Here is a 23,269-nt window from a genome sequence, read left to right on the forward strand (position 1 = left end):
CAAGCCAGCTTCATTTTGGAAGAAGTTCCTGTGGACTGATGAAACAAAGATTGAGTTGTTTGGTCATACAAAAAGGCATTATGCATGGCGTCCAAAAAAAACAGCATTACAAGAAAAACACATGCTACCCACTGTAAAATTTGGTGGAGGTTCCATCATGCTTTGGGGCTGTGTGGCCAATGCCGGCACCGGGAATCTTGTTAAAGTTGAGGGTCGCATGGATTCCACTCAGTATCAGCAGATTCTTCAGAATAATGTTCAAGAATCAGTGACGAAGTTGAAGTTACCCCGGGGATGGATATTTCAGCAAGACAATGATCCAAAACACCGCTCCAAATCGACTCAGGAATTCATGCAGAGGAACAATTACAATGTTCTGGAATGGCCATCCCAGTCCCCAGACCTGAATATCATTGAACATCTGTGGGATGATCTGAAGCGGGCTGTCCATGGTCGGCCACCATCAAACTTAACTGAACTTGAATTGTTTTGTAAAGAGGAATGGTCCAAAATACCTTCATCCAGGATCCAGGAACTGATTAAAAGCTACAGGAAGCGACTAGAGGCTGTTATCTTTGCAAAAGGAGGATCTACTAAATATTAATGTCACTTTTCTGTTGAGGTGCCCATACTTTTGTACCAGTCAAATTTTGGTTTAATGCATATTGCACATTTTCTGTTAGTACAATAAACCTCATTTCAATCCTGAAATATTACTGTGTCCATCAGTTATTAGATATATCAAACTGAAATGGCTGTTGCAAACACCAAAATATTTAGAACAAAAAATGATTAAGATTAATAGGGGTGCCCAAACTTTTTCATAGGACTGTATATATATATCCTCCTTTTGCAAAGATAACAGCCTCTAGTCGCTTCCTGTAGCTTTTAATCAGTTCCTGGATCCTGGATAAAGGTATTTTGGACAAACAATTCAAGTTCAGTTAAGTTAGATGGTCGCCGAGCATGGACAGCCCGCTTCAAATCATCCCACAGATGTTCAATGATATTCAGGTCTGGGGACTGGGATGGCCATTCCAGAACATTGTAATTGTTCCTCTGCATGAATTCCTGAGTCGATTTGGAGCGGTGTTTTGGATCATTGTCTTGCTGAAATATCCATCCCCGGCGTAACTTCAACTTCGTCACTGATTCTTGAACATTATTCTCAAGAATCTGCTGATACTGAGTGGAATCCATGCGACCATCAACTTTAACAAGATTCCCGATGCCGGCATTGGCCACACAGCCCCAAAGCATGATGGAACCTCCACCAAATTTTACAGTGGGTAGCATGTGTTTTTCTTGGAATGCTGTTTCTTTTTGGACGCCATGCATAACGCCTTTTTTTTTATAACCAAACAACTCAATTTTTGTTTCCAAAATGAAGCTGCCTTGTCCAAATGTGCTTTTTCATACCTCAGGCAACTCTATTTGTGGCGTACGTGCAGAAACGGCTTCTTTCTCATCACTCTCCCATACAGCTTCTATTTGTGCAAAGTGCGCTGTATAGTTGACCGATGCACAGTGACACCATCTGCAGCAAGATGATGCTGCAGCTCTTTGGAGGTGGTCTGTGGATTGTCCTTGACTGTTCTCACCATTCTTCTTCTCTGCCTTTCTGATATTTTTCTTGGCCTGCCACTTCTGGGCTTAACAAGAACTGTCCTTGTGGTCTTCCATTTCCTTACTATGTTCCTCACAGTGGAAACTGACAGGTTAAATCTCTGAGACAACGTTTTGTATCCTTCCCCTGAACAACTATGTTGAACAATCTTTGTTTTCAGATCATTTGAGAGCGGGCTGTCCATGTTCGGCGACCATCAAACTTAACTGAACTTGAATTGTTTTGTAGAAAGAAATGGTCCAAAATACCTTCATCCAGGATCCAGGAACTGATTAAAAGCTACAGGAAGCAACTAGAGGCTGTAATCTTTGCAAAAGGAGGATGTACTAAATATTAACCACATGAGGACCGCCGTACGTAAATTTACGGCCTCATGTGCTGGTACCTAAAGACCGGACTATTGCCGAAATACGTCCGGCCTTTAGGTACCTTTCTGGCGGGGGGAGGGGTGCGGGGGGGGGGGTTAGGTGTTACTAACACCTAACCCCTTCCTCCATAACGTCCAGTCGGAACTGAGTCCGACTGGACGTGTTAACCCTTTCGATCGCGCCGTGAAACATCACGGCGCGATCGAAAGGGATCCGCCGATAATTTAAAGTGATCGGCACCCCCCGCGGCGAGATCGAGGGGTGCCGATGTCAGTAACAGGTAGTCTGGGGTCTGGCCAGTGACCCCAGACTACCGGAGCCCCCACATACCTGGTGATCCTGCCAGGCGGTGGAGGAAGTGAGCGATGCAGCTCACTTCCTCTGCAGCTTACAGGACACGAGCAGGTTCATGTCCTGCTCGTGTCCTGTCTGCTACTGTGTAGAATCAGTTGATGCTTTCATCAAAGCATCAACTGATTCAAGTGTCCTAAAGGGACACATGAAAAAGTAAAAAAAAAGTTAAAAAAAAAATAATAAAGTGTATGAAAAAAGTAATAAAGTTCTAAAGTCCAAAAATCCCTTTTTTTCTATACAAAATGAATTATATAAAAAAAAGCACTAAAAATTAAAAAAAGCAATGCATATTTGGTATCGCCGCGTCCGTAACAACCTGTACAATAAAACTGAAATAATATTTAATGTACACGGTGAACGTCGGAAAAAAAAAACGGAAAAAACTCGCCGGAAATAATGATTTTTTGCCATCTCATCCTACAAAATATGCTATAAAAAGTGATCAAAAAGTCATATTCACCCCACAACAGTGCCAATAAAAAGCGCACATTTTCCCGCAAAAAATAAGCCCTCAACCAACACAGTCAACCGAAAAATAAAAATGTTACGTCTCAGAAGATGGCGATGCAAAAAACATTGATTTATGTCCCCATATGTGTTTTTGTTCTGCAGACTTAGTATCGCATAAAAAAATAACATAAATGAGGTATCGCCGTAACCGTACCGACCCGCAGAATAAAGGACACATGTTACTTATGCTGTACGCTGCATGGCGAAAAATTTAAAATGTAAAACTCAATGCAGGATTGATTTTTTTTTTTTTTAATCCAGCAAGAAAGAGTTAATAAAATGTAATCAGTAAGTTGTAGGCACCCAAAGATGGTGTCATTACAAAATGCATCTCATCCTGCAAACAACAAGCCCTTATATGGCCACGTCACCAGAAAAATAAAGAAAATATAGCATCTAGCAATGTCAAGGCAAAACCCCCCAAAAATCGCCAAATTATTAGAACACAACTGGCTGCGGCAGATAGGGAATATATAAGCTGTGCGAGCGAATATCAGGGGACACCCCAGATTTACAGCTTATGAGCGAAAAAACACCAGAAGTGACCCCCAAAGTGACCCCCAGAGTGACTCCCCCAATCATAGGAGCTACTGGGACATAGTAGGGAATTTGGTGTCTGCAATGTTCTCCGCACAGCTTATACATTCCCTCTTCGCCATCCGCTGTGCAGTCACGTCTGGGATACTAATACTCACTACACCCCCTGAGAAATTCTTTGAGGGGTGCAGTTTTCAAAATGGGGTCACTCCTTTGGGGAATCCACTTTTCTGGTACCTTACAGGCTCTACAAACATGACATGGCGTCCAGATACCAAACATCAAAATCTGTACTCCAAAAGCCGCATCGCGCTCCATCGCTTCTGCGCCCTGCTGTGTGCCCAAACTGCAGTTTATGACACATGTATGACACTGGTGTACCCAGGATAACGGACGTAATGTCATATGTGGGTATAAACTGATATTAGGGCACAGCTGGACGCAAAAGGGAAGAAGGGTTATTGGGTTTTTGGAGCACAGACGGTTTGGTTTTTGGATGCCATGACACTTTTGTAGATCTGAAACGCCAGTAAAGTGGAATCCCCTGATATGTGACCTTATTTTGGAAACTACACCCCTGAAGGATTTCTCCAGGGGTACAGAGAGCATTTTTAACCCCCAAGTGTTGCTATAACTTATTATCCATAAATGAATACGAAGCTGATTGTGAGAGGTGAAAATGACAATTTTTCCAGGAATACGTCATTTCAGTGCGTAATATGTTGTGCCCGCCTTGTATCAGAGATGAACGCTCTAAAAGCTGTTGTGCCCGGGATACCCGCTTACCAGTTTTTGGAGTGTCTCTGCTGACATAAGTTGGGCACAACATATCGGGCACTAAAATGGCGAATCTCTGGAAATTTTTCATTTTTAACTTCTCATTATCAGCTGTGATTTCATTTCTGGAAACTAAATAAATGCAACACTCAAGGGTTAAAAACGCTCGTTACAACACTTCATAAATCCCATCAGTGGGCTAGTGTCCAAAATGGGGTGACATGTCTGCGGATTCCACTTTATTGGCAATTCAGGGGCTTTGCAAAAGTGGCATGGTGTCCTAAAACCAAACTGTGCTCCAAAAACCAAAATAGCGCTCCTTCCCTTCTGTGCCCGGCTGTGCCCAAACAGCCATTTATACCCACATATGGCATTAAGTCCGTTATCCGGGGTACACCAGTGTCATACATGTGGGCATACACCGCTATTTGGGTACACAGCAGGGCGCAGATGTGAAGGAGCGATATGTGCTTTTGGAGTGCAGATTTAGATTCTTTGTTTTTGGACACCACGTCACATTTGCAGAGGCCCTAAAATTGTCCCTACAAAATGGGGTCACTTCTTGGTGAATTCCAGTTTACTGTCACCTGTGTAGTTTCTAAAATGGGGTCACAATGGGGGGTTTCCATTGTATTGATACTTTAGGGGCTCAGCTAATGCGACATGACACCTGAGAACTATTCCAGCCACTTCTGCTTTCTAAAAGCCAAATAGCGCTCTTTCCATTCTGAGCCCCACCGTATACCCATACAGCAGATTATGGCCACATATGGGGTATTGCCGTGTTAAGAAGAAATTGTGTAACAAACTCTGGGGGGCTTTTAATTCTTCAGCTACTTGCAAAATTAAAAATATGGCGCTAAATGGACGATTAATTGGAAAAAAAAAGTAATTTTTCATTTTTACGTCCCATTGTTAATAAAATCTGTGAATCAGCTGTGAGGCCAAAATGCTCACCAAACCCCTAGATAAATTCTATGAGGGGTGTAGTTTCCAAAATGGGGTCACTTTTAGGGGGTTTCCACTTTATTGGTACACTAGGGGCTCTGCAAATTCGACATGGCACCTGAAAAATATTCCAGCAAAATCTGCCCTTCAAAAGCCAAATAGCGCTCTTTCCATTCTGAGCCCCACCATGTTCCCATACAGTAGATTATGACCACATATGGGGCATTTCTGTGTTCAGGAGAAATTGTGTAACGAACTTTAGGGAGCTTTTTTTCCTTTATCCTCTTGTGAAAATGAAAAATTTGGGGCTAAATTGACAGTTTGTTGGAAAAAAAGTAAATTTTCATTTTCATGTCCCAATGTTAATAAAATCTGTGAAACAGCTGTAGGGTCAAAATGCTCACTCTACCCTTTGATATGTTTTGTGGGGGGTGTAGTTTCCAAAATGGGGTCACTTTTAGGGGGTTTCCACTGTATTGGTTCTCTAGGGGCTCTGCAAATCAGACATGGCACCTAAAATTATTCCAGCAAAATCTGCCATCCAAAAGCCAAATAGCGCTCCTTCCATTCTGAGCCCTGCCATGTTCCCATACAGCAGAATATGGCCACATATGGGGTATTGCCGTGTTCAGGATAAATTGTTTAACAAACTTTGGGGGGCTTTTACTCCTTTAACCCCTTGTGAAAATGAAAACTTTGGGGATAAAGTGACATTTTAGTAATTTTTCTTTTACACATTCCAATGTTAGTAAAATCTGTGGAACAACTGTAGGGTCAAAATGCTGACTATACCCCTTGATGAATTCTGTGAGGGGTGTAGATTCTAAAATGGGGTCACTTTTGGGGGGTTTCCATTGTTTTGGTACGCTAAGGGCTCTGCAAATGTGACATGGTGCCTGAAAATTATTCCAGCAAAATATGCTGTTCAAACACCCAGTGTCACTCCTTCCCTTTCGTGCACTGCCGTGTGCCCAAAAATCAGTTTACACCCACATGTGGGGTATTTCTGTGCACGGGAGAAATTGTATAACAAAATGTGAGATGCATTTTCTCCTTTAACCCTTTGTGAATGTGTTAATTTTAGGTCTAAATGAATGTATTAGTGAAAAAAAATGAAATGTCTAAATTTGACCTCCATATTATTTTTATTCTTATGAAATGCTTAAAGGGTTAACAAACATCCCAAATGCTGTTTTGAATAATTTGAGGGGTGTAGTTTTGAAAATGGGGTGATTTATGGGGGTTTCTATTATATAGGCCTTTATAATTCCTTTCAGAACTGAAGTGTTCCCTAAAAAATTAGTTTGAGGAATTTTCTTGTAAATCTGGAAAATCGCTGTTACACTTGTAAGCCTTGTAACGTCCAAAATGAATTAAAAGACGATCAAAAGATGATGCCGATATAAAGCAGAGATATGGGAGATAATATTTATTCATGTATTTGGATGGTATGACTATCTGCCTGAAAAGCAGAGAATTTCACATTTTGAAAATTGCAATTTTTTCCAAATTTCCATCAAATTTGCTAGTTTTTTTATAAATAAATACAAAAATATTGATTAGTGTTTACCACTAACGTGAAGTATAATGTGTTACGAAAAAACAATTTCAAAATCACTTGTGTAAGTTAAAGCGTCTCAAAGTTATTGCCATTTAAAGTGACACATGTCAGTTTTGAAAAAAGAGGCCCGGTCCTTAATGTACTTCTGGGCCTGGTCCTTAACCGGTTAATGTCACTTTTCTGTTGAGGTGCCCATATTTTTGCACCGGTCAAATTTTGGTTTAATGCATATTGCGCATTTTCTGTTAGTACAATAAACCTCATTTCAATCCTGAAATATTACTGTGTCCATCAGTTATTAGATATATCAAACTGAAATGGCTGTTGCAAATACCAAAATATTTAGAACTAAAAATGATTAAGATTAATAGGGGTGCCCAAACTTTTTCATAGGACTGTATATATATATATATATATATATATATATATATATATATATATATATATATATATATACGCACATATATATACACATATATAATTAGTGACCTACATTTTACTACATGATTTCCATAGATTATACAGAATTTATTAATGCAATGATGGTATGTTAAAAATAAATACACAAGGTAATCAGATAAAATTATTCATTACCACCTTTGGCTATGAATGATGAAGACGTCATAAAAACTGGAGCTTAATAGAGTATTTGCTATATATCCAGTATAATATTTTTTAACATATTTCCTATAATAGCATCTGTTAGGTTTTAAGAAAACTACATTTAGGTTGACGGACCACGGCCTTTAAATAACCTATTGAAATTTTATTTATATGTAAGGACACTGACTAATTTTTGCAAGCCAAAACCTAAAATGAAGCATAAGCCGTTAAAAAGAAAGTAATGGTAAGATTTATTCTTCTTCCATGTTTTAGAGCTATTGCTATTTTTATTTTGCAAATACTAATGTAAAGTGTTGACCAGGATAAAGGAAGCGGACCTAGTGTCAGAAAATGAAAATGTATTTCTATGATTTTTTTCAGGTAAATACTTTAGATTAGGACTTCTCAAATTCTTTTGGAGTCGGGGCAGTATTGTGGCTCAGTGGTTAGCACTACAGCCTTGCAGCACTGGAGTCCTGGGTTTGAATCCTGCCAAGAACATCATCAAGGAGTTTGAATGTTCTGTGTGGGTTTCTTTCCATACTCCAAAGACCTAATGATAGGGAAAAGCAAACTTTTTTGGAAATGAAGATGCCTGGGTATTGCTACCAGTGGTTCATGCGAAAATGAAAAATATTGTTTAATTTGCATTCATCTTCTGAACTTAGTATAACAATATAAAGGACAGAAAAAATAATTATATGTTGCTAAAACAAAGAAAAACCTGTTTTATCATGTGACTCCTCACCTGCGTCTCAACAACACTGGATGGAACATAACAGTTTGAGAATCACTTCTATTTGTGATCATTAACCCCTTCCCGCCGATGGCATTTTTTGATTTTCGTTTTTCGTTTTTGACTCCCCTCCTTCTAAACCCCATAACTTTTTTATTTCTCCGCTCCCAGAGTCATATGAGGTCTTAATTTTTGCGGGACAATTTTTTCTTCATGATGCCACCATTAATTATTCTATATAATGTACTGGGAAGCAGGAAAAAAATTCAGAATGGGGTGGATTTGAAGAAAAAATGCATTTCTGCGACTTTCTTACGGGCTTTGGTTTTACGGCGTTCACTGTGCAGCCAAAATGACATGTCCCCTGTATTCTGTGTTTCGGTACGGTTCCAGGGATACCAAATTTATATGGTTTTATTTACATTTTGACCCCTAAAAAAAATTCCAAAACGGTGTTAAAAATTTTTTTTTCTAAAAGTCGCCATATTCTGACGGCCGTAACTTTTTTATACATAGGTGTACGGGGATGCATAGGGCGTCATTTTTTGCGGGGCCGGGTGTACTTTTTAGTTCTACCATTTTCGGGAAATGTTATTGCTTTGATCACTTTTTATTCAAATTTTTATCAGAATTAAAACAGTGAAAAAACGGCGGTTTGGCACTTTTGACTATTTTTCCTGCTTCGGCGTTTACCGAACAGGAAAAATATTTTTATAGATTTGTAGAGCGGGCGATTTCGGACGCGGGGATACCTAACATGTATATGTTTCACAGTTTTTAACTACTTTTATATTTGTTCTAGGGAAAGGGGGGTGATTTGAACTTTTAATACTTTTTATATTTTTTTATATTTTTTTTTACTTTTTTTTTTTTTTTTTGCATTTATTAGACCCCCTAGGGGTGTTGAACCCCAGGGGGTCTGATCACTAATGCAATGCATTACAATGCTAATGCATTGCAATGCATTGCAAAAAATCATCATCTCTTTTGCAGGCTGTATACACCAGCCTGCAAAAGAGAGAATTTGCAGACCGGCTAGGAGCCTTTAACAAGGCTCCCGGCTGTCATGGCAACGGGGGGTCGGCCCTGGAGCATGCTCCAGGAGCCGGTGATCCCTGCCAAAATGGCGGCGCCCATGCGCCGCCGGGAAGATGGCACCTCCGGCGCCTTTGACAGCAGCGCCGGAGGGGTTAATGCCTCCGATCGGTCCGTGGACCGATCGGAGGCATTAGAGCCGGTTGTCTACTGCTTAAAGCAGTAGACACCCGGTGGCTATGACGGCCGCCCGGCTCCCGGGCGGTCGCCATAGTTACAGACCCGACACGCGCCGTACTATTACGGCGCATGTCGGGAAGGGGTTAAGTCAGGTATCAATGGAAGTTCATATATAAAACTCATTGGCACCAATGGAAAATAGGGCATAATATTCTCTTAATGATATATACTTTGCGGGCTCTGTTCATATTATATATAGGTATGTGATAGAGTTAACATTAATCTGCCATACTCTATGGTCATTTTTGGTTAATTCCAAATTTCCCAAAAAGTTTGGGTTTGGTTTAATGGTCAACATCTAGCATACGATCTAGTATCTAGCATCATAGCAAACGAACTGAATTACAAAAATTAATAGTGGCCAATGTGATTACAATGTGATTACAAAGTGGAAGGTGAACGGTGATTCTCGGAATGTACCCCGAGTCGGCAGACCCCTGAAACTGGGAGATAGAGGCCGATGAGTACTGGGCAGAGAAACCACACCCAGGGGGCCACACGGTGGCTCAGTGGTTAGCACTGCAACCTTGCAGCGCTGGAGTCCTGGTGTTCAAATCCCACCAAGGGCAAAAAACCATCTGCAAGGAGTTTGTATGTTCTCCCCGTGTTTGCATGGATTTCCATCCCATATTCCAAAAAAGACATACTGATAGGGAAAAATGTACATTGTGAGCTCTATGTGGGGCTCACAATCTACATTAAAAAAAAAAAAAAATCCCACCAAGGGCAAAAAACCATCTGCAAGGAGTTTGTATGTTCTCCCCGTGTTTGCATGGATTTCCATCCCATATTCCAAAGACATACTGGTAGGTAAAAAATGTACATTGTGAGCTCTATGTGGGATTACAGTCTATATTAAAAAAAAAAAAACACACACCCAACCGATGGCTTACATACACCAGGATATTCAACAGGCATCTGGGGGTATTGTGTTGATCGATACCATCCGTAAGGAAGCATCTACTGGGTTCTACCAACTAGAATATTAATAAATGTTGTTTTTCTATTCTACCACAGGAGTCCAAATACTTATTGGTAGACAGTGTATTGTTAGTACATATAATGCATAGAAAATTATTAGAAAAAAAAACTAAATAAAAGAAATGTAAAGGTTTTGTTTTGATTCCACATTGACTTCTTATTCACCCTAGGAAATTGAATTAGTTTATAATTGCATTTAATAATTGTCCTTCATATTAACCTAGAAGCAAACACCTATAAGTTAAAAATCTGGATTTTATAGAGAGAAAGCTAATAACATTGTAATGAAACGGCTTGTGTCTTAATTCGGGCATTTCTGCTGCCAGAACAAGCTTAATGTAATTCAGATTTATATGGTTTGCCAAAATATTTAATTAGATCTTGCAAATTTATAATGAATTTGGCAGTCAGCTGCAGTTTAACTATTCTCGGTACCCTTCATCAACTCTTATTAAATAGCCCTGCTCTCTCTAGACTGCTGTGCTGTGAATGGATTGGGGAGAATGGCTCTGTGGCATTATACTCAGTTTTGATTATCGTTTACAGATGTGTCCACAGTTGTAGCTCTTCATTACAAGTTTTAGACAGATATACTCAAGAGAAAGACACGTAAAAAGTATAGAATTCCTGAATATTTCATGAATTAAAATCCTGAGTAGTTAAAAAGTTGTAATGAATTTTGCAGATTCAAATCCAAAGTGAAATTGTATTCTGTATCGAACGAGACCTGTGATTTCTGGAAACAATTTTCTTTGCCGTTTACCTAGAAACCTACCTTTTGTCCACTACAATAAGAATATTGTTTGGCCTTAAAATATAAAACTCAACTCTGTTTAAAAAAAAAAAAAAAAAATGCCTGCAAGTAGTTTTGAAGACATATGGATGCCAACACACTTTACTGATTTCATCCGTGTTACATGCCAAAAGTATTCCTCAGACTATTAGGACTAGTCTTACAAATGTTAAATATGTTTGCTTTTCAATCAAAGTTTTCCATCGTAAGCCAGAAGACCTATTCTATGCAGTATACAAATTTTGAAGGATCCTCCTGTATACAATCACGTAGCAGTTGGAAAGATGTACATTGGCAGTATTACTCTAGGTTCACGGTAGCATATCCTAACTGTTTTGGTCTATCGGACCACAAAACAAGTGGTTAGACACATTGCCTATGATGAGGTCTGTTGGGTGTCTGTCATCCATGCAGTACTTTTTCCTCCGATGATTTTCTGGTGGCCCTCCGAAAGAGTCTCCAATGGAGACTCCAGCATGGATGAGAACAAAACCTGACAAAACATATACCATAAGAACAATTTTTGGCTTATGTTCGCAACTAGTATAATAAGTATAAGGGCATGTTTACATACTTGTTGTGTTGTACTTGTAGGGATGGGGCATATACACAAAAAGGCACATAAAATGTGTGAGGTGCACACAGCCTAAATCTAATACACAATTCAAGACATCCTTAAACAAGGGGTAAAGTTGGATGAGGTTCTGTCACACACAAATCACAATCTGTAAACTTTCTGGATGCCTGTGATACATCTAGAACTTTTAGAACTGATTATTTTCTAGTTCTATATGTAATTGACATAAAAGTGAACATTATCCCAACTTGAAGCAGAAGTATTAAAATAATTTCATTCTTTATGTACTGTTTAAAAATCATTAAAGTATTTTATAATCCAGCATCTGTTATGTAGCAATAATGCCAGATGAAGGGCTTTCTGGGAATATAGTATTGTGACTTATCCTTAAAATTGGTTATTAGTATCATTAGAGGTGTAACAAGATAGTATGACGCTTCTGGGCCCAATGCAAAATCTGTACTTGGCCTCCCAAGTATAATGTATTGTTTATAGTACAGGCTTCCTCATATTGGGAAGAGGCACCTTATGGGCTCTCTATGGGCCATAAAAGAGCTGCAATACCATTCATGGCCACTACACGTACATAACTGTGCCTGCGCCACAGTGCCACAGCCCCTTCAGTGGTGATGGTCTGAGTTGTTACTAAAGTTCACATGTTAGGTTAACTTTGTTTACTTTTCTATACAGCTGAGGCCTGGTTCACATCTGTGTTCAGTATTCCGTTTTGGAGAGTCTGCTTGGGGACCCCTTGAACAGAATACCGAACACATTGACAAGAGGTGAGCAATGAAGGCAAACGGACCCCATAGACTTCATGAACTACTTTCCTCTTTGCATGACTTGTACAGACACTGCGCTGAAAACACACGGACCCCATTATAGTCTATGGGGTCCGTGTGCTTTCATAAGCTCACCGCTTGTCAAGCGGACTCCATGAACGGAATACCAAACGCAGATGTGAACCAGGCCTTAAAGACAATTTGTGGAAATTGTATTAAAAAATAAGCTGCAAGATATAAGACCTTATTCACACAAACACATTTCACATCTGTGTATGGTCCGTGGGGAAAAACAGTACACTGAAGTCATAGCTTTTGTCAGACTATCACCTACTTTTATATATTGTCACTTTTTAGGGGAAAAAATGGCATAAAAAGGCCCACTATTCTGAATGGATATGGATGTCACAAACAGAAAACAGATCAGAACTGGATCCAACATTGATTAAAAATTATCCATTTTTGGCATTTCACAAAACTGATGGATTGTGTGAATAGGGCCTTATAAAAAGAAAAGTTCTATGTGGATAAGGCAGCTGTCTAAGGTGTGAAATGTCTTTGGGCTGCTCAGTCATCACTGAATATAATTTGTTTTCTCCTGCTCTTGAGTGTTGGATAGTTGCCTCAAACTCTTTTACATTAAAGGCAACAATTCTCCTGCTGTTTAATTCAATATCACATTTATTTCTGGCTGAACGCACAAGCTAATAAAATATGCACCGGCTGCTTAATTATTAATATTTATTCTGTGATGATGTCATACGTGTCAATGGTACAGTCCGTTGTCTTTCATTTAAATGCCAGAACACATTTCCTTATCGCTGCCTATAGCCATGTCAGCAGCCGCAAGAAGGAACAGGTAAAGGGAAGGAATAGGCCAATGCAATTTTAATGAAACCTACTAATAAATGTAAGATGGATCTGGCACTTGCAGTAAGTGAAGTAAATCAATAGTCTGTGCAAATATTCTTTACCACTAGTCTCTTAATGTTAGAAGTTTTTCTTCAGGTACTGAATACAATTGTTGGCTTATATTGTGTGAAAATATTCTATTCATTATTCACTACCTTATCTTCAAAGGTGCAGTGACACAGACGTACTGTAATACACCAGTGCTTTTAGATCCACAGAGTAGTTCTTTCAGCTCTGTAACAATATATCTGTTTGATCATACACAGCCATCTTTGGAAAAATAACACACGCTATTGTTCGGCCAAGTTTATTGCTTGGGTTTAGAAAACACTAGAGACAGTATAAATGCACTTCATTTATTTATATATAGACAGATGCTTATGTGGAATGAAGATATACAAAGCCATAAAGTTCTGGCTTAGACACTGTCACTATCAGTTCTGGTAAAATCTTAGGTTAGTGCATCTGTTGTGCAACTTAATTGTCTTTCCCGCAGGAAAATATGTCACAGGCAAATATTACAAAAATTCTGAATTTCCACCAGGTAATGTGAAATTATACCATTATTATCAGTCTCTTTGGAGTTCTAGTCCAGAGCTGTGTTACAAAGGTAAGGTAATAACGTGACCCCCAACATTGTTCCAAAAAAAAGATATCCCTTTTACAAGACCTTGTAGACCAAACATGAAAAAAATGTTTTTGGCAAAGATATTGTGTCATGGCACATTAGTCATGGTAATCTAAAATTAGCCTAGCCCCGATATCAGTTAGAATGGTAAAATAATAGAATGTGGTCCAACATTGTTCTCCTGAACCACTAGAAAGAGCGATCCTTTTTACTGGACCTAGCAGACCAAACTTCTTAGAAAATCCTTTTGGCAAAGATCTAAGTTAATATAAAAACACTATGTTACATGTCACAAAGTTAAGAAGTAAGGAATATTCTGTTTGAGCATTATTTCTGCCTTTGTCTGATGTTGGTTCAGTTTCTTGCTACTCTTTTTCAAGTTTGTAAGGTACAGATTCAGCAAAGTTTTACTGACAATGTATCAACATTGCTTGCACAGGACATTAAAGGGTCTTATGCTGCAACCTGGTGGAGGAGACCGGAGGATGAGAGTAGTAGTGGCATTGGCTGTGCCACCTGCAAGGCCGAGCACACTCCACATGCACCCCAATCCCACTCCAGGGCCGAACACAGTTGAGGGGGTCCTGCAGCACTATTGGATGGTGGTGGAAGTAATAGTAATTCCCCTGGGGCACTTCTAGTTGGAAGAGGGGAACTCTCCTCTCTGAGCCAATGTGATGGTGTTCAGAAGGGCTCTGATGGTAATGCAGGCACGACTCAGGAGTCTATATTGCAGTGAAAACCAGATAACTCTGTACTAACCAGAACAATCACTTACCCAGACCTGGGCATTGTACAGCCCATGGGCCACATCCAGTCCTCTAACTATCTCTGACTGGCCTGCGTGAGATCGTTGTACAGGGGCGTTCCCCCTGTACTCAGAAAGCACAAGGAGCGTTCCCCCTGTGCTTTGAACACAGCGTTGTCATCTATCCAGCGCCGCCTTTCTTCTGTACTATCAGCCATTTTGTGGTGGTCTCCTGTAAGAAGAGGAGGAGAATGGCTGATGGAGCAGAAGAACACTCACTTCCTCTTCTTCTGCTGGGCGTCGCTTCCTTCACAAGGAAGCCAGAGCTTGCGCCTGCATAATAGAACACCAGCAGAAGCAAAAAGAAGCAGCGTTCTTTTTCACATGCATGGCTTCTGACGGCATTCTATTGTGCAGGCACCAGTTCTGGATCCCAGGTGTGGGCAGAAGAGGGGACAGCGGCACATCAAAGTCATCTCCATGACAAGAAGACAATTAAGTATGTTCGGGTGGGGAGGGGGTTGGGGGAAGGAATTGGTTAGCTAGGTAGGTAGGGCTAGTAGTCCATGAGGTGGGTTGTGAGGGAGGAAGTGAGAGGGGGGATCTGAGTAAACTGCAATGCATCATGGTAGCTGTAGGCCAAGACAGCAGGGAGCTACAAATGTAAACAAATGCAGAGGATGCCAAGAGCTTCCTGAGAAAGCCAGACATCACTTAAAACACTGCTAAAGTTATTTTGGTACATTTATTAAGCCATTGATAGTACTAATAGACCTTTTTTAAAAATATTTTTTTGGCCCAGAAATCCCCTTTAAGTATATTAGTCTGGCCCTCTAAAACTATTCCAATTTCTTATAAGATAAGATAAGATAATCCTTTAATAGTCCCACCTTGGGGAAATTTCAGCGTGTTACAGCAGCATAGTAATACAGATACAGGATAATACAGAGTAATATGTTACAGACGTAGACACAGATAAGCTGAGAAGAGAAGATATACTAGGAGTCCATGGCAGCTAAGGAAAAACAGAAGAGAAAGAGGAAGACCTCATGGTCATCCTCATAATCATTAGTTCTCTGTGCGGAGAGCTCTTCGTTTGGTCTGATGTAGATTATACAGCCTGGTCGCGGTTGGAAGGAAGGACCTGCGATAGCGCTCCTTCTCACACTTGGGGTGAAGCAGACGGTCGCTTACCGTGCTGCCAAGTCCCATCAGGGTCCCATACATGGGGTGGGATTTGTTCCCCCGCATGGAGGTCACCACAGACAGTATCCTTCTGTCACCCACCACCTGTACTGGGTCCAAGGGGCTCCCCAGGACAGAGCTGGCCCTCCTGATCAGCCTGTCAAGTCTATTTCTGTCCCTGGTTGATATACTGCTTCCCCAGCAGGCCACACCGAAAAAGATGGCTGAGGCAACCACAGAGTTGAAGAAGGCCCTAAGAAGTGTCCCCTGGACTCCGAAGGCCCTCAGCCTCCTGAGCAGGTAGAGTCTGCTGTGGCCCTTTCTGTGCAGCGCCTCCAGGTGATCAGCCCAGTCTAGTTTATTATTGAGGAGCACGCCCAGGTACTTATAGGTCCTGACTATCTCAATACATGTTCCTTGGATCTCCACCGGGGTCGGAGCACCTCTCCGTTTACTAAAGTCCACCACCATCTCCTTGGTCTTCCCAGCATTAATCCTGAGCTGGTTCTGCTGGCACCATTCAACAAAATCCCGGTTTAAGTTTCTGTATTCCCTATCATCGCCATCAGTGATAAGGCCGACTATAGCAGAGTCATCGGAGTACTTCTGTAAGTAACAGCTGGATGAGTTGTGCCTGAAGTCAGCAGTGTACAGTGTGAAGAGGAATGGGGCAAGAACTGTACCTTGAGGTGCCCCCGTACTACAGATCACAGTGTCAGACACACAGTCCTGGGCTCTCACATACTGAGGGCGGTTTGTCAGGTAGTCTAGGATCCAGTTGGACAGGTGATGGTCCACACCACCAAGGTTCAGCTTCTCCCTCAGTAGCCCTGGCTGAATGGTGTTGAACGCACTGGAGAAATCAAAGAACATTATTCTCACAGTGTTCCCGGGTTTCTCCAGGTGAGAGAGAGCTCTGTGAAGAAGGTGGATGATGGCGTCATCTACCCCAATGCCTGGCCGGTAGGCAAACTGGAGGGGGTCCAGAGCGGAGCTCACTAGGGGGCGTAGGTGTGTCAGGACCAGTCTCTCTAGGACCTTCATTAGGTGTGATGTCAGTGCTACAGGTCGGTAGTCATTGTAGCCCATCGGGTTGGGTTTCTTTGGGACTGGTACCACGCAAGATGTTTTCCACAGTTGAGGTACCACCCCCAGCTTCAGGCTCATATTGTACATGTGCGTTATAATACCACACAGCTGGTCACTGCACATTTTAAGAACTCTTGCGCTTATACCATCAGGTCCCCCCGCTTTGTTCGCTCTAATATTCTTCATTTCCTTACACACCTGAGACTCCTGCAGGATCAGATAGTCAGATTGCAGTTGACCGCAGGTCGGTGGGGGTTGGGTCTTGGTGTGTGAGGGGAGGGCGGTTAGCTGACATGCTGGTGGAGGGAGCATTTGCTTGGAGTCGAATCTATTGAAGAATAGATTAAGCTCGTTAAGCCACTTCCTGTCCCCTACTGTTCGGTGCCTTGTCTTTTCCTTGTGTCCTGAAATTGCCTTAAGGCTGTCCCACACCTCAGAGATTCTACCCTCCCCCATCTGTAGCTCCATCTTCCGTCTGTAGTTGGCTTTCCCTTCCCTGATCAATTGTCTCAGCTGTTTCTGAACCGCCCCAGGCCATCTTTGTCCCCAGACCTAAAAATTCTCTTTTTTTGCTTGAGGAGAGTTTTAATCTCAGAGTTAATCCATGGTTTGTTATTGGAGAAACACCTCACCTTCCTAGTTGGTACCGTGCTGTCCACACAGAAATTAATGTAGTCCGTTATGCAATGTGTGAGTCCCTCAATGTCCTCTGGAAATGAGTCTTGAAACACTTCCCATAAAGTTATATCAAAGCAGTCCCTTAGAGACTCGACACTTCCCTCTGACCAAATCTTCACGGTACGGGTAACCGCCGGTTCTCTGCGCACCAGTGGAATGTATGTGGGTCGCAGATGTACCAGGTTGTGATCTGATCTGCCTAGGGGTGGTAGGGCAGATGAGTTATATGCATCCCTTACATTGGCAAAGAGCAAGTCCAGCGTCTTGTTGTCTCTTGTATGGCAGGTTACATACTGTGTGAAGCCTGGTAGAGTGGATGCTGAGACATGGTTGAAGTCTCCAGACACTAGGAGCAGGGCATGGGGGTGAGATGATTGCAGCTCACTCACAACAGCATGGAGGACTTCACAGGCAGCGTCAGCTTTAGCAGAGGGGGGGACATAGGCAGCTAGTACAATAACATGTGATAGTTCCCTTGGCAGGTAAAAAGGTCTCATGCCCACGGCTAGCAGTTCAATATCCTTTCCACACAATTGTTTCTTAACCACAATATGTCCTGGATTACACCATCTCTCATTGACAAATATTGCAATTCCTCCGCCTATTCGCTTACCGCTCTCCAGTGTTCTGTCCGCCCGAAGAAGTTTGAAGCCCTCCACGGAGGCAAGTATGTCCGGAGTGATTTCAGTAAGCCAAGTCTCTGTAAACAGCATCATACTGCACTCACGAAACTCCTGTTGATGTCTGGTCAGTGCTGTCAGTTCATCCATCTTATTCACAATTGATCTCACATTCCCCATAATGATGGACGGGATCACATGCTTTTTGCGTTTTCTTCCTTCGCGTCTCAGTATGCCGGCTCATTTTCCGCGTTTTCTGCGTTTTCTAAGTCTCCTTATTAGTTCGTGGGGGATGGTAAGAGCATGCTTGTCCAGCTTGTCCTGCTTGTCCTGCAGCATGCTTCTAAGGTGTAATAGTGTCTCCTTAGTGTAAACCAGTCTTCCTTGTCTGTGTGGAGGCATGCTTCAGACAAAAAGGCTCAAAAAGGATTTCTTTATAAGAGTTTCCGCATCAAATTCCAGCCCATGGTAAGTTCTTATACTAATACTCCTTATAGTAATAGAAAAAAGTGAACAAAAAAGGACGGGATAGAGAAAGATCAGTTTAGTTTCAGCAGCTGTAAACACATGCAGCCACACTCTAGGCAGGCGCAGAGAGGATACAGCGGATACGCGGATACAGCCTCAAAATCCTGACCAAAAAACTCTGTGTGAACTTACCCTTAGACCCCTCCACCCAGTTTAGCACAAATTCTAACCTAGTAGCATCACAGTGAATCCATTCACCATGATACTATACGTCATCATCTGGATGAACCCATTTATTGTACCAATCAATTATTTCATATGATCATTTCCATGAAAAATAAATCTTTTGCACAATCCATTCTGCAGTATTTTTTCACAGAATATATCCACTTAATTTCACACTATCTTATCTAAAGGAGTACTTGCTAAAAGGTTCCTATCTCACTCAAATGAGAATTGAGGCATAGAAGGAATAAAATGCATAGAAATAATTGTGCTGTGGGAAATGTTAGAACGCCATATACATAATGGATTCATCCAAATAGATGCGAAGAACAAATACAATATGTACCTGTGCCATTTATTTTAAGTTTGTGCTGGGTGATAACAGTCATTCATGTCATTCAATGACATTTACTATGACATTTACCAAGACGTAGAATTTCATTAACAACAAAGCTGCATCCACATATGTAAATTGAAGTTACACTGTTAGTAACCCCCTACCATCATGAAAAGCAAATGTCTATTAACATATCCTTCTTCAGACCTGATTTTATCTCCTTGCAGTTACATTTTTATTTCTATGAATAAAAAGTACATCTATTTTTAATCTCTGTTATAGTTGTTTGGAAAGGCCCACAATGGATGTGTCTGGAGTGTGTTAGCAGGGTTGCCTTAGGGATGTGTAATATTGTATACTGCAAGTCTTATGTATGGGGCTGTTACTGTTATTACATCCACAGCATTGAAGAAGACACATTATATTCAATTATTGTCAAAATTAGATTGGGAAATTCTGTATATAATGAATCAATTGCTTGAGTGAGGGGGGTATATTACATTGTTAAAAGAATAATTTTATATTAATTACTAGCTGGTACCCGCGACTTCGTCTGCGGTGATTGTAGAAGTGGGTATATACAGGCGCGGGTAAGGTTTTCGTACTGTGTATAAGGGATGGGATATAAAATGTAACTGTGTATCTTGGTTTTGCTGTAATTCTGAGAGCATATGAGACTTTTGTGTTGAATGTAATTTGTATTTCAGCTGCTATACGGTGTTGGTATAAACTGTACATAGTGACTTTGGGACAGAGGTATTTCAGGTTAATATACTTCGATATACGACATTGTATGAGTTGTTATTTTGCACCAGTACATGTAAGTTTTGGGCACAAGATACTCTTGAGCAAGCCACATAAAGTCTGGGCCTGTGCATGACAGTTTAGTAACTCCATGTGCCTCTTATTAATAGCAATTAACCCCATAATGTCCCTCACATTAACCCCTGTGTAAGAGTTACTGATAGAGATGAGCGAGTACTGAAGCGTGAAGCTTTCTGGATTTGGAAGTTAAATACCAGAATACCTAGCGGTTTAAATATTAGACAAGACCTGTCGTTAATCTACTGATAGTATTTTATAATTAAATGACACACTATGTAGGATGTCTACCATCTACATGAATGTGTCTAATACAATCTTTCCCTCTAGTTCATTTTTGGGTTTTTCTCATATACATATAATTTTGGAAACATATCATGCCAGCTAATGTTAGTATTCCTTCCTCCGATCATGTGACTGTTTAGATCTAGATCATGTGGTCATATCACGTGACCGCCATTGCTATGGGTACGTGACGGAGACGGAGGAAAACATGTCTGAGGAATTGAGGTAGGCTTTCCCTCTCCCTTCTTTCTGATGTCTAAAACTAATATTTATTCTTGTATTGCTTTGTGGATAGCATTGAGATACACATTTTAGTGTTCGTAGGGAGAACCTTTGCTATGATGAATTGATGAAGGGTGTATTTTTGTAACAACACAATATCATCATGTCATCTTACTTTATATGACTTAAGTATGATCAATCATAACATTGATCATAATTTTTTGATCATCATTCTATAAGCTTGTTCACATACATGCGTTTTTGTGTATCTTTAAGGGTGTTTTCTACTTAGTCTGCCTACACATTTGTTTCTAATGAGACAATTAGAGGTGTGGTTTGTCAAGCTATAAATGTGTTCCGAAGTTTGTATTCTATATGCCATGACTAAGAGACCATGAACTAGGTCTCGAAACGCGTAGGCCATCTGTTTTTGTCTTCTCTGGATCCATGTTGTAAGATAAAAAATTTTTTGTCTTTTTTAACCGAAATGAAGTAAAAGTTACATTTTATCTTATTCAACTGGTTTTCGGGCATGCTGGATTTTACATTTTGTCCTACCATTGCAATCCACCCTTTAGCCAAAAGGTTTCCGTGCAACCCTTACCATTATAATACACCATTCCCAGTTTATTCCGTAAGGTTGAGCGTGGTTTTTTTCTGGACTCTCTTCTATTGTTGGCTGTGAATTTCGCTCCCTGTTTTTATATATATATGTAGCATATGTCCTCAGAAGGTGGGGATCGAAACATGGCTCGTGCATCCAAAGTGGCAGAGGTGTTTGGGGGAAGCATATCCTTAAACCCGAATGAAGATCATTCATATGATAATTTGTTTTTTGAATGGGAAAAACTTGCCACCCAGGAGTTAAAATTGTTCTGGGACTCTACTACCCTAGAACAATATATTAATAAGAACATGATCCCTAGAGGATTAAGAATCAAAAAATTTCCAACCTTCATATATAATGAGGATTTTGAAAAAATGTGGAATGGTATTTTGACTGATTGTTCTTTAAAATTAATGCAACTTATTGTTGACAATGAACAAAAAAAACTGCTATTGATCAAGAAAGAGATACAGGATTTAATGTCAAAAATGGAACCTATAAAGACCACACAGAACTTTAAAGATGCAGACATCAATATCTCCTCTAAAATAGAGAAACTGGAAACTCAGATAATGGCCGTTAAAAAGAGGAAATTCTCACGGGATGTAAATGATTATGCAACAGATATGGTATATAAACTACGACCATTCCGAAGATCGTCTACACCAAAATCCATCTTAAAAAGGAGACATCCAAATGAATGGAGAAAAACGGTATCCTTTTCCAGTGATTCAGACAACCCACAATCTAACAGAAACGGAGACTCCATCTTAAAAAGGAGACATCCAAATGAATGGAGAAAAACGGTATCCTTTTCCAGTGATTCAGACAACCCACAATCTAATAGAAACGGAGACTCTTCGGATTACTCTATTGAATCTACAGAGTCCACTATGGGCTCCTTGTATAACATGACTCGCCGCTCAAAAAACGGGGACGTCGAGCTGGAATCAAACATCGGAAAAGATCCCAAAAGGAGATATTGGACCAGGACCCATCAAAGAAAAATGCAACGTATGTAACATCAAATCAATTTCAGGATGTCCTTAATTTATCATCAATGGAACTATCTCAAGATCATCTAAAGGTTCTTTCGAAGGGACTAAAATTTGTACCAACAGCCAATTTTGATGTTTTCCAGACACTTTTGGATGTGAACCGATTCATTCGTCTTTTGACGGTGAAGAAACATTTTTTTGAAGAATCAGTATCGGGTGAACAATCCAATTCTTCAGCCTCAAAAGATGATGTTTGCAACGAATTCATTGGTTTAAATTTTAAGGAACAGACCTCCATGTTACAATTATTGGATCTTTCTTATTTAAATAATGATTGTGTAATGAAAGATACACTTACTACACCTGTTAGAGTTGATAACCCCGCTTTCTATCCCCTTAAATCACGCAGTCCAGTATATAATCTTTTTCAGCAAAAAGTTGAGAAGGATTTAAATCAATTATACATTAATTGTAAGAATGACAAAATATGTCATAATTTAACTATACCAGAGAAGAAAGCTCTGCAAGAACTGAAGGATAATAAGCAAATAATTATTAAGATGGCGGATAAAGGGGGGAAGGTGGTAGTTATGAACTCTGTAGATTATAATAATGCATGTCTGACTATGTTAAATGATTACAACACATACAAATGTTTGCATGAGGATCCTACTCCGGTTTTTAGTCGTGCTTTAGAAAATCTTGTAAAGGAAGGTGTTAGTCTGGGAATCATTCCAGAATCCAAACAACAATTTTTAATAAACAAATTTCCAGTCATTCCCATATTTCATGGGTTACCTAAAATTCACAAGTCGGTTTTTCCACCACCATTGCGTCCCATAATTGCAAGTATAAATTCATACAGTGAAAAGATATGCATGTGGGTAGATGACCTTTTACAGCCGCTTGTCAAAAGGATCCCCGGATACATCAAAGACTCCAAAGAGTTACTTGGAATGCTGGACGGGCGTCCATGGGATCCTTCTGACTCGTGGCTTACATGTGATGTTAATTCC

The sequence above is a fragment of the Leptodactylus fuscus genome, chromosome 1 (genome assembly GCF_031893055.1).
Source record: "Leptodactylus fuscus isolate aLepFus1 chromosome 1, aLepFus1.hap2, whole genome shotgun sequence".
NCBI lineage: Eukaryota > Metazoa > Chordata > Amphibia > Anura > Leptodactylidae > Leptodactylus > Leptodactylus fuscus.